The following is a 17,238-nucleotide window of genomic DNA, read 5'->3' on the forward strand; positions in this document are numbered from 1 at the left end:
AAAAAAAATTGTGATTTTTACACTGTGATGCTTATTTTATGCATTTCAGAGCTCGACAGCCCTGCCGCTATTCACTTGAAAAGGAAACACCATTTAGGAGGAATTCATTCCTTTAGGAGCTTTTCTTTTACATTTTACTTGGCCAGTAGATTATTGAAATGATACTAGTCTTTACAGGAAATAATCTACGCGGAAAAACTACAAGCACTGCCCTGTATTATTCAGTCTCGTGTAAAAAGTCTCTACTGTGAATACAGACAAGAGGAATCTAGAAAACCAAAGAAAAAGCGGAAGCAAAAGAAAGCCGTTCACTACTTCTTTTGCCTCCTGCCTCAGTTTAACGTCCCATGCATGGCGCTTTGGCGCCAGGTGCTCTTCGATTTTAATGGAGAACATGGTGCTGTTGGTCTGCACGCCTCGCCCAGCCTGGTCAGCAGCTCGCCGTCCTGAAGTCCGCAGCAGCCTGTCCTTGCTGTTGCTAAGGAGGGAAGCCCAGGGGCGGTTCTTTCAGCTCATGGCGTGGTTGATGAAGGCTAGCCGCTGGTTCTGGGAAGAACTTGATGATGGGTGTGTTTGGGGGAAGGTCCAGCTGTGCCGAGCCGTGTGGATGGCTCTCCTGCCCGGTACAGGCTCATCGCCCTGAATGAAGCTCTGCAGGATGCCCAGCGCCTCCATGGAGATGCGTGCTGTTCTGGCGGTGCTCTTGCAGCTGCTCGCCTCTCGGGTTCCGGGCGGGCGATGCTGGCGGAGGGCTGCTCGGGTGAGTAAGCGTCCTGCCTGCTGCTGCCATACAAGGCAGGGGCTGCTGGGATAGAGGAGGCTGAGAGGGTGCGCAAAGGGCAGCGGTGCTTGGAGCTGAGAGGAAGGCTGTTGATGACAGTCTGAGAGGGGCTGAGGAGCAATATGCTGGCAAGTCAAACCACCAAAGTTTTTCCATTTTGAATGCCATTTTTTCCCTTTCCCCAACATGCGTTAGCTGCTTTACAACAAATGCAATGGAACTCAAGCGCCCAATCAATATTTTTCATTGATGTGCATTTATTGATTTGTTTGGAATAATTTCATCTATCGTTTAAATTGCTTTCAGTTATTTTTATTTTTAAGCATTTATTCATTTGAGATTGTTGTACAGTATGGTAGACTTGGGCTTTATTTAATCTATTGCTTCATGTAAAATAAAATAAAATAAAATAAAAAAACCTGCTAGCATGTCTTTTCATTGAAATAAAATAAAATAAAAAATACAATAAAATGGAGAAACATGTTAAAGGTCCTTCACATATCAACTAATAATAAGTTTACTGTTGTCTTTTGTTATTATTTTATTGATTTTGATTTAATAATAATTTAAAGAGTTTTGATAATAACATTGAAATTACTCACTGAACTACTCATTTGAAATTATTTATTTACATATCTAAATATATTTTAGTTTTAGTTCATTGCCATTACAAAATAAATTAAATTGGTTTTCCATGTCAAAATTCTTTGATATTAATAATTTGTTGATTCTTTTGAATGAATCAGCTTGGTATATTTGAATTCAAATTATTCCATAATAATTTTTTATTTTTTTGCAAATAAACTAAATTAAATAAAAAGAAAGCGAAGAAAGACGACAAAAATAAAAAAAGAAAAGCTTCACCAGATTTCCAGCAAAATAGCCATATTGTGATATATGCCGCTGCACAAAGTTTCAGTATAATGACTTTATACTATGATATATGATTTATTCTAAATCGCCCACATCTGAGCAATCAGATGTGCTGATTTTACGAAGCTTTACCTGTTCGCTAGCATTTCACCGGCCGTGCTCAACACGCATCGCTAACTCTTTCATCAGAATATTCCCACATAAAAGTAGGCGGTCTGTTGATTGCTTTACTGGCTCTCATTCAAAGCTGGCTATCGCTTAACGCGTAAATACAGCCTCGATACGTGGCGCAGATCTCATCGCGCGAGAAGATGTCACGTCTAGCGCTTACTTCCAAGTTCGCGTTTCAGGCCACTTTCATTGCGTCGGGCGTAAACACACCAATACATTTGTCCTGAAATCACGCCTACTGTTCGGCCGTAAGGCGTTGAAGCCATTAAAATCCCCAAAAAATGCTGTTTTCCATACACCATACAAGGCTGCTTTTCCTGGGACATTCCCAGAGGAACGGGAACGCTTTGATAACACTTTTTTTTGTAAATATGCCAGTCTCTGATAACATATCAAAGACACTGGGATACAATGAGCAGAAATAAATGGTACACGAGCTTTCTGTTACATCAAGGTCAACATCAAGTTGATTTCACGTTTTGAAATAAATGCTGACGCGCATAATGCTTCACGTGGTGTTTAAGATCTTTTTAACCACGGTAAAATGCTAATGCTAATGCTAAAACTAATGACCCCGTGATACCGACAGCGTTTAATCACAGTCATTTAGATTATAAAATGTACACGTTAAAATGAAAAAAAGTACATTTAAAGTTTCTAGTTCAAAATATCTTCCCATGTAGAACATTACACACGAAACCTGTATTAGCAATTTCTGGGTGAATTGTTTTCATGAAGCAATTTTAGCAGTAACGCTGAAATGAACATGCTGTACGCCTCATTTTTCGCTTAAACGCTCCTCTACTGTAAACAAACGAACCTTATTGTCGAAATTGCAACCGCACGTTTCGCAGACATCGAAATAGACTCCCCGCAGCCGTGCAAGCGTCACGTAAGCTTTTAAGTGGTGAAAATGGAAGGGAAATAAATGTTTTTCTTTCCCGCCTGCTATTTTCTCGGAATGACCATATGCTTGCGAGTAAACAAAATAATATCTGATCAAACACGCCAGCCGTAACCACTTTGCGAGAAACTGTGATTGTTGTGATTAAATATGGATTCGGAATGGTGATGAATTTATTAAAATAGCTAGCTGTCTTTAATATCTAAATGCAGACGAATGATGTTGTTAATGACTGTTTTGCTTTACACGGCAGCCGGAGCGCAAAATCACCAGCGCTTTTAAGAAAAGCGTTACACGCTACCAAAAACTTCAACGGACAGACTTAATTAGACACCTTTGGTAAAAATTACATAAATACGCCATTACCATATGGTTACTAGGATGTAAACCATTTCGAAAGGAAATGCAAAAAAAAAGTACGATTTATTTAGTAATACGTACGCTCTCAGGTACTAGTGTGTATATTTGAGGTGCTAAAATGCACTTTTAGGTGTACACTGACCTGTAAGTGGTCGTGGTGGGCATGTGCAGCAGGGTGAGGAGGTCTGTCCTCAAGGCGGTGCTGCTGTCTCCATTGCTCTCCTGCTCATATAGCAGCGGCCGCGCTCCACTTGAGACAAACTGAGGAACCGGGTGGATCATAGACAGGTTCTCCCAGAGCGTAAGGGTTCTCTCCGGAGACGGGTCATCTTCCAGCGCAGCAGTTCACACAACCAGCCCTGCAGGAGAACACAAAGAAAACACGCTAGATGTGAAAACAAGCTGAACTCAATACATACACACGATCAAACGCTTGGTAAGTCGCCTCACCGTAGCTGCATTTATTTGATTCAAAATCTACTAAAAACTGTGAATATTATTACGTTTAAAAGGAATCTGTATTCTGTGTGGGAATGTACTTTAAATGCAATTTATTCCCGTGATGCAAAGCTGAATTTTCAGCATCATTACCATCTGCCTTCAGCGCCAGTGATTGCAGCACAAGAAACATTTGTGTGCTGGCTTAACATGAGGGGAATTGTTGTATATTTCATGAACACAATGTTCTAAAGAATAGCATTTATTTAAATTGTATTTAATTGTCTTAACTGTCACTTTTGATCAATTTAATGCAGCCTTAAGCCTCAACTTTTTTTCCATTTTGTATTCATTTAATATTTTTTCTTTATATATCACATATGATGAAATTACTTTACATTCTCATTTCCTAACATATACTATATATATATGTGTGTGTGTGTGTGTGTGTGTGTGTGTGTGCAATGAAAAGCATAATAATGAGTCAAAAGAATGTTTAATAACTTCTCATGCAATACTTTCATAACTAACACGAACTAAATCTACAAAAATGCATACTGTATGCAAGTAAATATTATAGTTCCTTCCTGAGAAGAACTACAGGAACCGTTAGTGTGGATTGGTTAAGGAGCTGGAAATCGCAAATTTCTCACGATTCTCTATTCCTAATATAAAGTGTGGTCAAATCCTAGTTTTAGGAAAAGAAAAGAGGAAAGGGGAGCTCTGGTGTGTGTTCCAGCAGTTTCAGTCCTGGGCACGCTTTACAAACGTGATGCCGTAATCTCCAGGCCAGTGTGTGGCAGCACCTTTCATTTCACAGGATTACCAAGCACACACACACACACACACACACACACACACACACACACGAGCAGGAGCCAGGGCCACTCCAGAGCGCTGCATGGCAAAGATAACTCAGCATTTCTGTTGTCCCATGTTCCTGCTCCTCCCAAAAGCCATGGAAGCCTCAGAGAGCGAGAGGCCTCATCGCAGCTCACCTTGGTTCCTCTGCTACGCTTATTGTCGCGCTTTTGTTTTATTTGCACGCTGGGATTTGAGTCCTGCTCTCTGCTGTGATGTCTGCAGTTGACATGTCTACACGCCGCACACACCTTATCACGGCCATTAAGAGCATCTATCATAAAATAATCTCTAATCAAACATCTGCGTGATAAAACGCCAAACAAATCCTTACAGAGCCAAACAACGCAGCCACTGAAAAAAAAAACAAAAATCGCGCATGCAACCAAACTGAAAAAAGTCAATAGAGGTATTAGGTGCATTAATGCGTGCTGCATTATAGAACAGAAACACAACAATAAACACTTTGCATTGGGCAGCCGCAGACAGATAGTGTAATGCTCTCTGGGCCTTAAGACCTGAAAAACGCTTTGTATTTGTCCAATTGCATTGCTTCCGTACTGTCTTACCATAAACAGTGAGCGCTATACAGAGAAGAGAGGGTCTGATACACTTAACGTTACTGGGATTTGCAGTTGGTCAAATCTGACAAACACTATAAAGGACAATGTTTATTTTTTGGTGAATATGAGATAGGAAACTGGTCAGTGTAGAACTAACATGGACTATAGCTGGCTAGTGATGGTAAAAGTGAATTGCTCAGAGGCTGTGCTTCATTAGTTCTCAGCTGCTTCATTAGGCAACTTTGTTTTGAGTTCCTTCTAAAATCATTACGAGAAATAAAAAGACTAATTCAGTCAATAGTCGCACACGCAGAAAGAGTGTAAAGAGCTATAAAATGAGGGGAGGAATTTATTGAGAAATGTCTGAGCTCGGGACTGAGATCTTCTGATTTTGCATTCTTGCCAAAAGCTGAGAAAGCCTCTCTAGAAAAATATAAACGAATATTACATTTTATTTTTAATTACATTTGACTATTTTTTATAGGTACTTTCTGTAGAATCTCCACTTAAACTAAACCAAATAATTAATTATAAAAATCTTATATATAAAGTAAAAGAAAAAAGAAAAATTTCAGCCTGATTTTATTTCAGACATTAAAGTTTAATTATAAAACAGATCATTTTAAATGATAAAATAACATTTATTAACCCATAAAATGTATTTATAATAAAACAATTAAAATGTAATATATATATATATATATATATATGATGACATTAAATATGACATTAAAATGTTTTGACAGATAAAAAAATCATGGACGGGTGGACAGGTCACATGACGTGCACAGAAAAAGGTCCAGGCATCCCACCAGAGCCTCAGAGCATTGTGTTCGGGGTATAAATAGCAGTGGTACATTCTGATAAAAATATTTCTTCTGCTGCACAATGGCTGAATTCATGCGTAAGATCACCAACTAAGCAGGATAACGTGTGTGCTCGGCGCGCAGTGAGTGGCCGAGCGGTCCACAAGCTGCCAATGAGATGCACAGGACGCTACTGTGAGAGAACAGCGTGGTAGCTTTGTGTCCTCGCCTGACACAGATGCTACAGCGAACACATTAATAACCTTTGGGACTGAGTTCAGGAGCTCCAGGCAGCTAGCGGCCTCTCCACATCACAGTCACATGGCACCATCAACACCTTTTATTATCTCATTTACTCCTTTATCGTCCCTCCGCTCACTCCTGCTCTGCCAGGCCTCAGACTCCTGAGATGATACCCGCCTCTTAAATCGCTGGACCTCGGCTGTCGCTTAATCGTCCCGACCGCCAACAGCTCTCAGCATCACTGGGCCGCCCCAGTTTGTATACTTCCTACTACGCACTGAAAGTGTGTACTTGGTTAGAGGTGATCGCCATAAGTGCCTTTATGGAAACGTATCGAGATATTGACTTTGACAAGGATATTGAGAAACGTACAAGTACGGGTATAAACTAACCATAATGAAAAAGCAGTAAGTTGCTTTGAAAGTCGCAAAGAAAAAATAAAATTTAAGCCATTTTGAGAAGACAATATCTTACTAATCACATTTTATTAGGTACCAAAAATGATTTTGTACCTAATAGTATTAGCATTAAATATGTTTTGGGGCAGATAACATTTACACTTAAAATGGCACTAATAAATATATATATATATATATATATATATATATATATATATATATATATATATACATATATATACATATATATATATACATATATATATATATATATATAATTTTTATTTATTTAAATATATATTAAATTATTTTAAGTATAGGTAATTTTTATTTTAGATAATTTTGACATTATATTTTATAAACAAAAAGTCTAAATCTAAACAGTTGAATTCAAGTATCGTATTAAAAATGAATTTAAATATTGAATTATTTAGTGATTAATACAAATTATTTAAGCTGAAAAACAATAATAAACTAAGCATGTATCAACAAAATTATTTGAAGTGATTGGAAATGATTTGAAGTAACATTATAATTATATTTTTTAATTATATTTAACACATGGTTCATGCTTTTGTTGTTTTGATATTCTAATTAAATTTCGTATAAATAAACAATTAAAATAATATATATATATATATATATATACACACACACAATTTTATTTTATATTGTATATTTCCTATATATACAAGTCAGCATGGTACCTCCGACACCAATCCTAATCTGTCTTAGTATAAAGTACTGACTGTATGAATTATGATGTCTGATCAGCTGGTCACGGCTATCTCCAGATCAGCGCTCTGCCTCTCTACGCCACGGCTGTTTGCTTATCAGTCATCACAATCGGTGGCTGCCGTTCTCAAACAAGTCAGCAAGCTCAGTGGGAGATACGCCCCTATAGACCTGAGGGCGACTCCAGGCCTCTGTCAAACAAACACACAAATCTCACGCGACGCTGTCAAAAACCGCAGTCTGGGGGCAGATGTTAAAGAAGAATTATTTCCTTTTTCGCTCTTTCCATTGTTTTTAAATAAAGATGCTAATCCATTGTTATGGCTTCAGTCTCGAGCCACGCTTGAAGTAAAAACAAAAAGCGAGAAACAAACATCTTGATGTCAGCAGAGGCTGCAGCGTCTCAACAGACAGCATTATTGTTTCCTGCTCTACTCGCCCTCCTGAATCTGGCACCGATCAGCTTTGGCAGACAGTGCCATGCAGATCAATTCAAAAGATAATACAGCATGTTCAAACTTGCTTCGCCTGCGCGCCGGGCCCTAAGAGCGAACGTGTGTGGGGTTTGTGGATGTGCGAGCTGAAAGGAATTGGACCCGCCGCATGCGCTAGCCGAAGTCCATCTGTTGGCTGAAATATATTAATGCGCCTGCGCAGCATATATGAATCTTCTGCAAACAATAAGCAAAAAAAAAGAGGGGGCCAAAAATAGGCCGAGAACGGACTGCCTTTTGGATATCTTACTATGCAAATAGATCTGCTCCTGTAGTATTTATTCAAAATGGTCTTGGCACGGAGGAAGAGAAAATGAGGCCAGTGCCCCCAGATGAACTCTAAACACACAGCTCCACAGATGTGGCCAAGCTTAACACTTACTGCCTTCATCCTCGGGCCTGGAATAGATTTGAAACGGGAATGCACCGCGATCCTCTGAAATCAAGGGGGAGATAGAGGCGAGATTAGAAACTAAAACTGTGAGAAAGAGAGCGGAGAATGCGCTTTACTCGGGTATGAAGATATTCGAGCATTTATTGTGCAGCACGTCCGCATTTCTACCACGTGTTTAATGCTATAGAGCGGCGGTTCGCCTCGTCTTGTTTGATTGCAACATGTAAACGTATAGCGCTGTTTCTTGTGGAAAATTCTCTCGGGATCAATAATGCCTGTCTGTTTGTCTATCTATCTATCTGAGATCTCTAAGCCGGAGACAACAGGGTTGTTATAGTATGTGCCGAAACCTGCTTAACGACATGCATGTCGCCATTAGCTTAGTTTTCTAGAAGTTATACGCACTTACCAAAAGTATTAAGATGCATTTTAGAAATGCAATGGAACAAATGAAATAAAAATTAAAGCGAGTCATTTATTGTAAATATTTTGTTGATTAATCATCTGCTGAAAAGCATCCGTGATGTGTTAAGACTAGTGAACAAAGAATTAGTTAAAAAGGTCTCGTTGTATTTGATCGTAAATCACAATTAAACTCATTCAAAATTGTGCAATACTCTTTGCTGTAGCAAATAAAAAGGCTTTCTACGTGAGCTTAACTGACACACATAACTGGCCAAAAACAACTATAAATACTGCGGCACCTTGATGCAATGTCACCAACTTTTTCTACAAAAATTCTGTCAGGATAAAGTAGATCTGGTGGCCTGTAACTAGGTTAACTTTTTCAAGGACCTGAAGGAAAATATAAAAACAACCCCGACACAAAGTGTAAGTAGGTTGATCGCAACATAATTCAAACAAAGAGCCTGCAAGGAGCCTCACACACAAGCAACCTATGAGAAAACGCTAGTCCATCAATTATAAGCATGTGATTGAGATTTAATTCAAAGCTGAGTTTAATTGCTAATATCAGAGAGTAATTAAGCAGATAAATCATGCCTGATCTTATTGAATTATAGATTAAAACTGCATAAAACCTGCAAATTGTACATGTCAGCTCCAACAGCACTCTTAATTAACATGTTTGCTTTAAAACGGCAAAAATATATCAAGTTGTTAACTTTATGACAGAGGCTTTTGGAAGTTAGTTGATGATGAATTTGTTTTATTGTGAAGAGTTAGAGTGTCATGTTTTGGTGGTATATATATATATATATATATATATATATATATATATATATATATATATATATATATATATATATATATATATATATATATATATATATATATAAAACAAGAAAGATTTAACAATTTCTTAAAAATCATGTTTTTTCATTGTGCATTCCAATCAAACTGAGTTGGGTTATTTTGATTAGGTAAAAAATAAATAAATAAAAAAAAAATAAAAAAAAAAAAAAAAAATAATAATAATAATAATAATAGCTAACACTAAAAAAAAAAAGAAAAAAGGAATTTTTGCAAAGAAATTCTTCATATATATACACATACACACACACACAATTGTACAATAAATCACATTGTATTTTTTTACTTTTTCTGATATACACAAAAAGGCCCGCTTGTCCTTCAAAATCCACCTTTTGCTTTGTACGCCCCGCACAAAAGTCATACAGAACGACGTGAGGGTGAGTAAAAGAAACTAAGCTGCAAGAGCGCTTGGTCAATAAGAGACCAAATGAACGGATATGGACCAATTTACTGGCTCATTAACGCTCAAAAAGTTGCTGAAAACCAGGAGGAAGAGAGCTAAGAAAGGGAGCGAGGAGAGCAGGTCCGTCCGCTCAGACGCTGCGTGGGCGCAGAGCGGGCTGCCACAGCCATTGGCTGCAGTTAAATTGAAATATTTCGCAGCGTGTGGTTGTGAAGCATGCAGAATGGTAATTATGACAGATCTGATTAAGCGGCGAGTCGGGGGCCAAGCGAGGCGGGGTTCGGCCGCAGGTGCGACTGCCGCATTCCCGCGCGGTGTAAATAAAATTAATTATGCGCATGGGCGGCGCGCGCTGCGATATCGCGACGCGCGGGAGTCCGCACGGGGACCTTAATGGAATATTTTCCCGAGTCTAATAATACAGTTGGTATTGACTTGAGGTAATTAGGGGACTCATTAAAGCCGCTTTTCCCGGCGACGGTTTGCGCCTGATCAGATTAGCGAGAATGGGCCTCAGAACAAGCCCTGTGTGGTCTGACAGAGGAGAGCGAGAAATCCGGCCACCTCTAACGCTACCCACGTGCCGCAGGAGAGCGAGAGAGAGAGAGAGAGAGAAGACAGATGGAGAAATGTGCGGATAACCAGAAGACGGTCAACGAACACGTTAAACGACAAGGAAAAAGCTTTCGCTTGGGAGGCGCAAGGCACATATAAATCATACGCTGAATTAATTTCTCAGACATCTGGTCTCTGGGTTCACGAATATTGTGTCTTTAATAATACAGGGGAGCTGCAGTTGTTTCTGGCAACCTAATAACCAGGCAGCCAGATAAATAAATAAATCAATTAATAAACAGTCATGGCCCTATTTCCGCCTCGCAGGCCCGCCGCCTCCCATCTGCTCTCAGACGCCGCCCCTGGGAGGCAGCGACCATAACTCAAAACAAACAACTCTTCAAAATGAAGTACGATAATGAAAAATATATATTCTCGTGAAATTATAGGGGCTGTCGGAACAGGAAGAGGGAGGACCAAACTTCCATATAGGAGCGTAATTTCGCTTGCATCTGGCTTCGGGTTCTCGTGGCTTAATGAAAGTAAATGTGAGATGCGTTTCGCAGACCATGCGCCTAGACAAAATACAGGGCAAATAAATGCGATTAAGCCTCCAGATTCCACAGGGGCAGCTCAAACAGAAGCTCACGAAACCACGGTTCATTGGCTGTTGATTTCATCACGCCTACTTGCTAGGGGAGGGAAGGTCTCGGCCTCAATTTTACTAGGCAAAATCTCCACGACAATTCTGAGTGCAAGGTGATGTCATCAATATTGCTGGTTTGTTTTATCTGGAAGAGAAAGACTGTTGTTCTGCGGGTTAGCCTGATGACACAAAGCGATATTAAAACAAGCAATATAGAAATTAAACGAATCCAGGTTAAAATGAATAGCTGTTAATTACTATTCTAAAATGCTCAAACGAATGTGGCTTCCATTAAAAAAAGTCTTAATTGGGAAATGGAAGGAAATGAATAAAATAAATAAAACGTAATAATAAAAAAATGCAAAAACTCATACAATTGACTGCTTGCAAAGAGCTTGATTGACAGGAGATCTGACCAACCATAATGCAGAATCTGTCAACTTGTCTGGTAATAAACTCAGTTAACATCAGCATGTTAACATCAGTAGGCTTGAACTTGAAAATGCCGTATACTGGTTTCAAATGCTGCGAAAATCGCTCATGTCACGCCTTGCGCAACATGCAAAAAACGGCAATCTATCAAGACATGGCGTACACAGCCACAAACCCGGTATTTGTTGTTTAAATGTCTTTAAAATGATTAAAAGCTGAGACTATGTTTCATAGCACCCTGCTCCGCCTTTATCTGTGAGCATGTTGTCCATTTCCTCTTGTCTCGCGATGTATTTTTTACCGCGTGAGAACGTGTAGTGCGAGAGCGGCTTTTTGTTTTTTTGAACGCAGCAACAGCAAATCAAAGAGGGCGGGTCAACTCAATCATATCGCCGACTCACCAGTTGAAATTACAATAGCAATTTTGTACTGATATACAGTCCTATCCTGCACATTTTAATGTCTCTCTCTCTCTCTCTCTCTTTTGCTTTGCCGACCCACTGTTCCCTAGAGAGTGGAAGCGAGCCAGGCGCTCTCAGGGTGACAGATGGCACAGCCCTCCTACTCCCTTCATACACACACGGCCTATCGCCTGCCCCCTGTACTGCGGCAGATCACTGACATTCTGTCTCATTAGAGCCCTGCTAACTACTACAGCCTCTTCCAGGAGTGAGAGAGAGACATACAGACACACTGAGAGAGAGAGACAGGTCACTCTGAGGGAATGGCTCTGGGTTCTAAAGGGCTTGTCATCTGACAACAGGGCCGTGATTGTATCTACCATCAGAGGGTGTCAGCACAACTCCCATAATGCCCTTTCTTCTCTCTATTCTCTCTCAGCCCCAGCAGAGCTCTGTGAATGCCAGTTCAGCGCTGTCATGTTCTGTATTAGTGGTGTTTGCTCTCCAGGCACACGCTACTTTCACTATTGCTCATATTCAAAATGAGGGAATTTAACAAACCTCTAAAACTACTCAACACGAAATCAAAACCGAACCTTTTAATGCTAATATTACAAGTTCCTGTATTACTGAGAATGATTCATCAGTGTTATTCAAAATTATTCTGTATTTGTTAAATATTTATGCATGCGCTTATATCATTTTTAATCTTTAACTTAAACTGTAAAATGTCAAAACTATAAACATTCTTCTTTCATCCTAGACATATAGCAGTAAAAAATAAAATAATAATATATATTTATTTACTGTTATATATTATTGGATTTAAAAATTATCAAATTATTCTTAAATTAAAGTTTTGCTTAATTTATACTAATATTCCAAAGTTTGGAGTCAGTAGGATATTTTAAATAATGATTATTATAAATATATAATAATTATTATTCAGCAATAAGAAACAAATACTTTAGCCAAAAGTGACAAGAAAGCCATTTATAATGTAAAAAATATTTAAAAATACAAAATATTCCTTATCGTAAATAAATCAAGTGAAGAAAAAATGGATCATGGTTTTAATAAAAATATTAAGAAGACTTCAATACAGATAAGTGTTTGTTCAGCAGCAAATCAGCATGTTAGAAGGATCATGTGACACTGTAGACTGGACTAATCACGCTGAAAATGTATCTTTTCGTCACAAGAATGAACATTTTTGTAGAAAGCAGCTATTTCAAACTCTAGTAATATTTCACAATATTACTGATTTCACTGTATTTTTGTGCAAAGGAATGCAGCCTTGGTAGGCATAAAGAGAAAATGTTAATTCTGTTAATAAATGTTAAATGTAAAATGATAAATGTTAAAACAGCACTTAAATGTTGACCTTATATTTAGGTTCATAAATGGCACCGTATGAAAGATGCTCCAAATAAAACCTACAGTTAGACAGGTGAAAATATCATGCGCTGAAGGAGGGAAGAAGGAAATTCACCACCAGGAACCTCAACAGCTTGCTTTTCACCTCTAAAATGTCACGATTTCAGGAACTCTGCCGTGGACGCCAACGAGGGCGCACAAATAAACGGTTTACGTGCTTCTTTTTTCGCTTTACAAGCTGCGAAAACGCTGGTTTTTCTGTGGTGCAGGAGGAGAAATTAATTGAAATGCTACTCGGAATATGAAAGTGCCACCAAATAGATAAAGCCTGCACTCACGTCCTGTATGTATGGATGTGTTTAGAGAGGGGACGGTATGGCTCCATCCAGTGCCCATCCCCAATAAACAGCACACACACACACACACACACACACACACACACACACATTTACACCACAGCCGTGACACGCGGTCACATGAGTAAGCAGGTACACACAAACCTGGCGGTTCTCTTTAACCCCTCAAACTACTGTTTACGGCTTTGAAAGCCCAGGGGACGAGAGCTGCGCCTCCCTCCATGGCTCTCGTGGAGGGCAGAGCTGGGCCGAGCCTGGAGCTCCGTGGCTGCGTGAAGCCAAACCCGTGGCCTGTGCCAGATCTCTAGCGTGCTGTGGCCAGAGCTGCTGCAGTCTACCTCCGCATGGATGAGGATTCCTGCACTGATGGACGCGCCAATTAATCCGACACGCCACGGAAGATAAATCTCATACGGTAAAACGCCTCCCACCACACGCCGTCCAGGACCCCGGAGGTCCTTCAGCCAGGCACGGGCGAGAGGGACAGACACAAACACAAGTTGTGGCTACAGTCTACAATAAGAATCCACTTCATAACATTAGTCACTATATTTGAACTAATCTGTGAAAAATAAAGCATTTATTATTATATTATTTAATGTACCTAAGACGTAAACATTATGGACCTATTAAATCTATTCAGCTTTGTTTCTTTGTTTTATTTTATTATATCATCTTTAAAAATGTAAACTAAATGCAATTCTAATCAATTAAATGACGCTTTTGAAATGGGTTTTATTTTTTCCCCAAATTTCAATATTTTATTTGATTTTGTATAAATGTTTTATTTAAAACGTGGCTATTACATGAGTGTATAAAATTTGATTACATTTAAAAATAACATTTTTAAATGTAATCAAATTAAATTATGATTTTTTTTCTCCCCCAGATTTTCTAAATTTAAATAAAACATAAATGGCAATAATCACATCGGTATGTCCAACTTAAATTCATCTTTAAAAACTTCATTTTTAAGTTTTCTTTGTTTGCATGATATTCTCAACAAATAATGTTTTAATAACTATATAATAAGTTATTATGTTTAGAAGTACATTCTACTATACAATACATTTCTGTCATAATTTCTTCAAATTAAGCCAAACTTAAATTTTGCAGGTTGTAGTAAAAAAAAAACTGGTTTTCCCAGTTTGTCATCCTACTTAAATAATTTGACTTTAATCAGAATGCATTTTATACTTTTTTCTTTGCCATTTTACATCCAAAAAGAACATAATTCGTATATTGCTTTGGCCTGTTATGCAAGAAATCGATCCAAAGATGCATTCAACGTAAAACGTTTAGAATGCTACAAAAGTTTCTATTTCAAATAAATTCTGTTCTTCCGAACTTTCTATTTATCCAAGTATTAAAAGACTGGGTTATGGTTTACGCAAAAATACAAAGCAGGGCAGCTTACCTGGCCTTCTAAAACGACTAAATGAATATTTTTAGACGAGATTGATCACTACTCTTCATTATAAACACGGACCCCAGTGAAATCACGAGCGATGCCGGTTAGCTTCCCCTCTACTATTCTTCAATCGCTACACCTAAATCGAAAAAGAGTTTCCGCCGCTAATTACGACACCGCAGCGCCGCTTCGCAACTACGATCGCCAGCTGCCGCCGCACCAGCTCCGCCAGGCGCTCGGCACCGGCCGGACATTCAGCCGGCGGCCCCCGTGGGCCCCGCGGAGGGGGCTGGGAACGGGAAGGAGGGGGTACCAGCTGCCCGGGGAGCGCACATTACGAGATGGAGCCGGAGATAAGTGCTCTCCCAGGCCCCTTTTCAGCTGCGATGCATTAGCACAGTTCTTATCTGCTGCTCAATTCACATTCACACCAGCCATGAATGGAGCACACAGGCTCAGGCAGGGCTGCAGAGAGAGGCAGAGAGGGGCTCTTTTCTCCCTCGAACTGGCCATTTCAGACGAGAATCTTACGCTAATAAATGCCCCGGTTTGTCTTTTTCTCTCCTCCGCCTCCTCGCTTTGAACTCCTTCGACAAAAACAGTGGTTTGTGCATCAAACTGTAATTTGGCTAAACAAAAGTATCTGGCACTGTGATCAGTGCAATCAGCAAAACCTGCTGATATTTCGATAATTTAGGGCTTTTATTCGCTTTCCCCATCAGATGTAATTGTGAAAACTTTAAGTGTGTACATAGATATGTGAAACTCTTAATAATGGGGCTCGCTTTATGCTTTCTTTAATTAGTTTTAATAGGCTAAAACAGACGGTAATGTCTCTCACAGAGGCCTGTATTCAGCAGAAGGCTGCTCGCTATGTGAGATAACGTGTAGCCGTTGCACAGCTGAATTATATAAACACATTTGTTTTATGTTGCAACACTGTCTGCTGTTCGCAAACCCACAATAAAGCGGCGCAAGTCATTACGGCGCTGCTTTTCTTACCAAGTAGGCTTAACAAAGCTCTCCTTTTACGCTTTTTATCTCGCTTATCTGAGCTTTCCGTGAGACTGTGATATTAGAAATGTTTGACAAATGTTTTTGTCAACCGGACGAGCGCTGGAGCGTGACAGGCTAGCGAAAGTAGAAAGCGGTAGCACGGGGGCGAGGTCTGAGGCGGGCGATTTTGGCTCTTTGAGGCGCGACCTTGGCGAACATGGCCTGGGACACTTTGGCCCTCTTTCATCTCCTGCTGGATCCTTGGCCAGAGATGGAGGAGTTGATGTTTAACACGCAGTTCTCAGATTTCCCGCTCCACTCGAGGTCAGGGGTTGGGCTTCACCTGAGCGAAGAAGAAGAAAAAGTTAAGCAGATAGACGTATTTTACATTTTTATTCATTTTTAATGCACCGGTCAAACAAGATGGTAATAAATTAATTGATTAATCAATATTTGTATTCATTTATGAATGAATAAAAGAAAACGAACACTTTTTTTTGGCAAGTACTGAAAGTGAAAGACTTTTTTTAGTCACAAAAAGATTTCTTTTAAATAAACGCTTTCAGTGATTCATCAAGAATCTTCTAAATGTGTTTACTGCAGTTCCTATAAAACATTGATTCAACATTGATAAGAAATAATAAAAATGTTGCTTGAGTTGCAAATTTATGAAGGACCACTGAAGGCTGGAGTGATGAAACTTTGCTCTTAGAGAAATAAATTTAACCTGACAATATATTACAATCTAAATAATTTTTCAGATTTATTTTTATCCAAAAATTTGAGCTTTAGTGAGCAGAACAGACTTATTTCAAAAAAATAAAAATAAAATAAATAAAATTATATATATATATATATATGAGGAAAGAATAAAACAACAAGATCTTTATGAATAATATAAAAATAGAAATAATTTCTGTTACTTATTTGCATTTATTATTATTATTTTATATTATATTAGGTTTATAAAATCAAGGACAAAACTATGCATCACTTTTTTGCATAAACAATGTACCATATGTGCACTCACAGGAGAGATGCCCACTGGAATTCTGGGATTCCAGTCTTCTGGTCTCACATTGTTACACTCCTCTCTTCTGGGCTGTGAACACACACACACACACACACACAACAAATATGTAAACAACTGGTTAAATTAACACTTAATCAAATCTGATCAGAATACTCTAGTAACACATGACCAGATTTCGATCACAGCAGCACTGATTTCTACGACTTGCTTTAATTTTATTATTATTATTTTTTTTTGACATGAAGGGGCTGCCACCACAGAACCGTTGAAGAGGCTGTCGGCGGCACCCACAGCAGTCATTTACACGCTGAAGCATCGGTGTCTGGGCTGAG

At 39.0% G+C, this 17,238-nt stretch overlaps 1 pseudogene; it reads right to left on the reverse strand.

Annotated features, from left to right (window-relative positions):
- The window catches only part of LOC122360872, a 50,198-nt pseudogene that overhangs the window by 7,116 nt on the left and 25,844 nt on the right, over positions 1–17,238 (reverse strand).

This window comes from Puntigrus tetrazona, chromosome 16 (genome assembly GCF_018831695.1).
Source record: "Puntigrus tetrazona isolate hp1 chromosome 16, ASM1883169v1, whole genome shotgun sequence".
Lineage (NCBI taxonomy): Eukaryota > Metazoa > Chordata > Actinopteri > Cypriniformes > Cyprinidae > Puntigrus > Puntigrus tetrazona.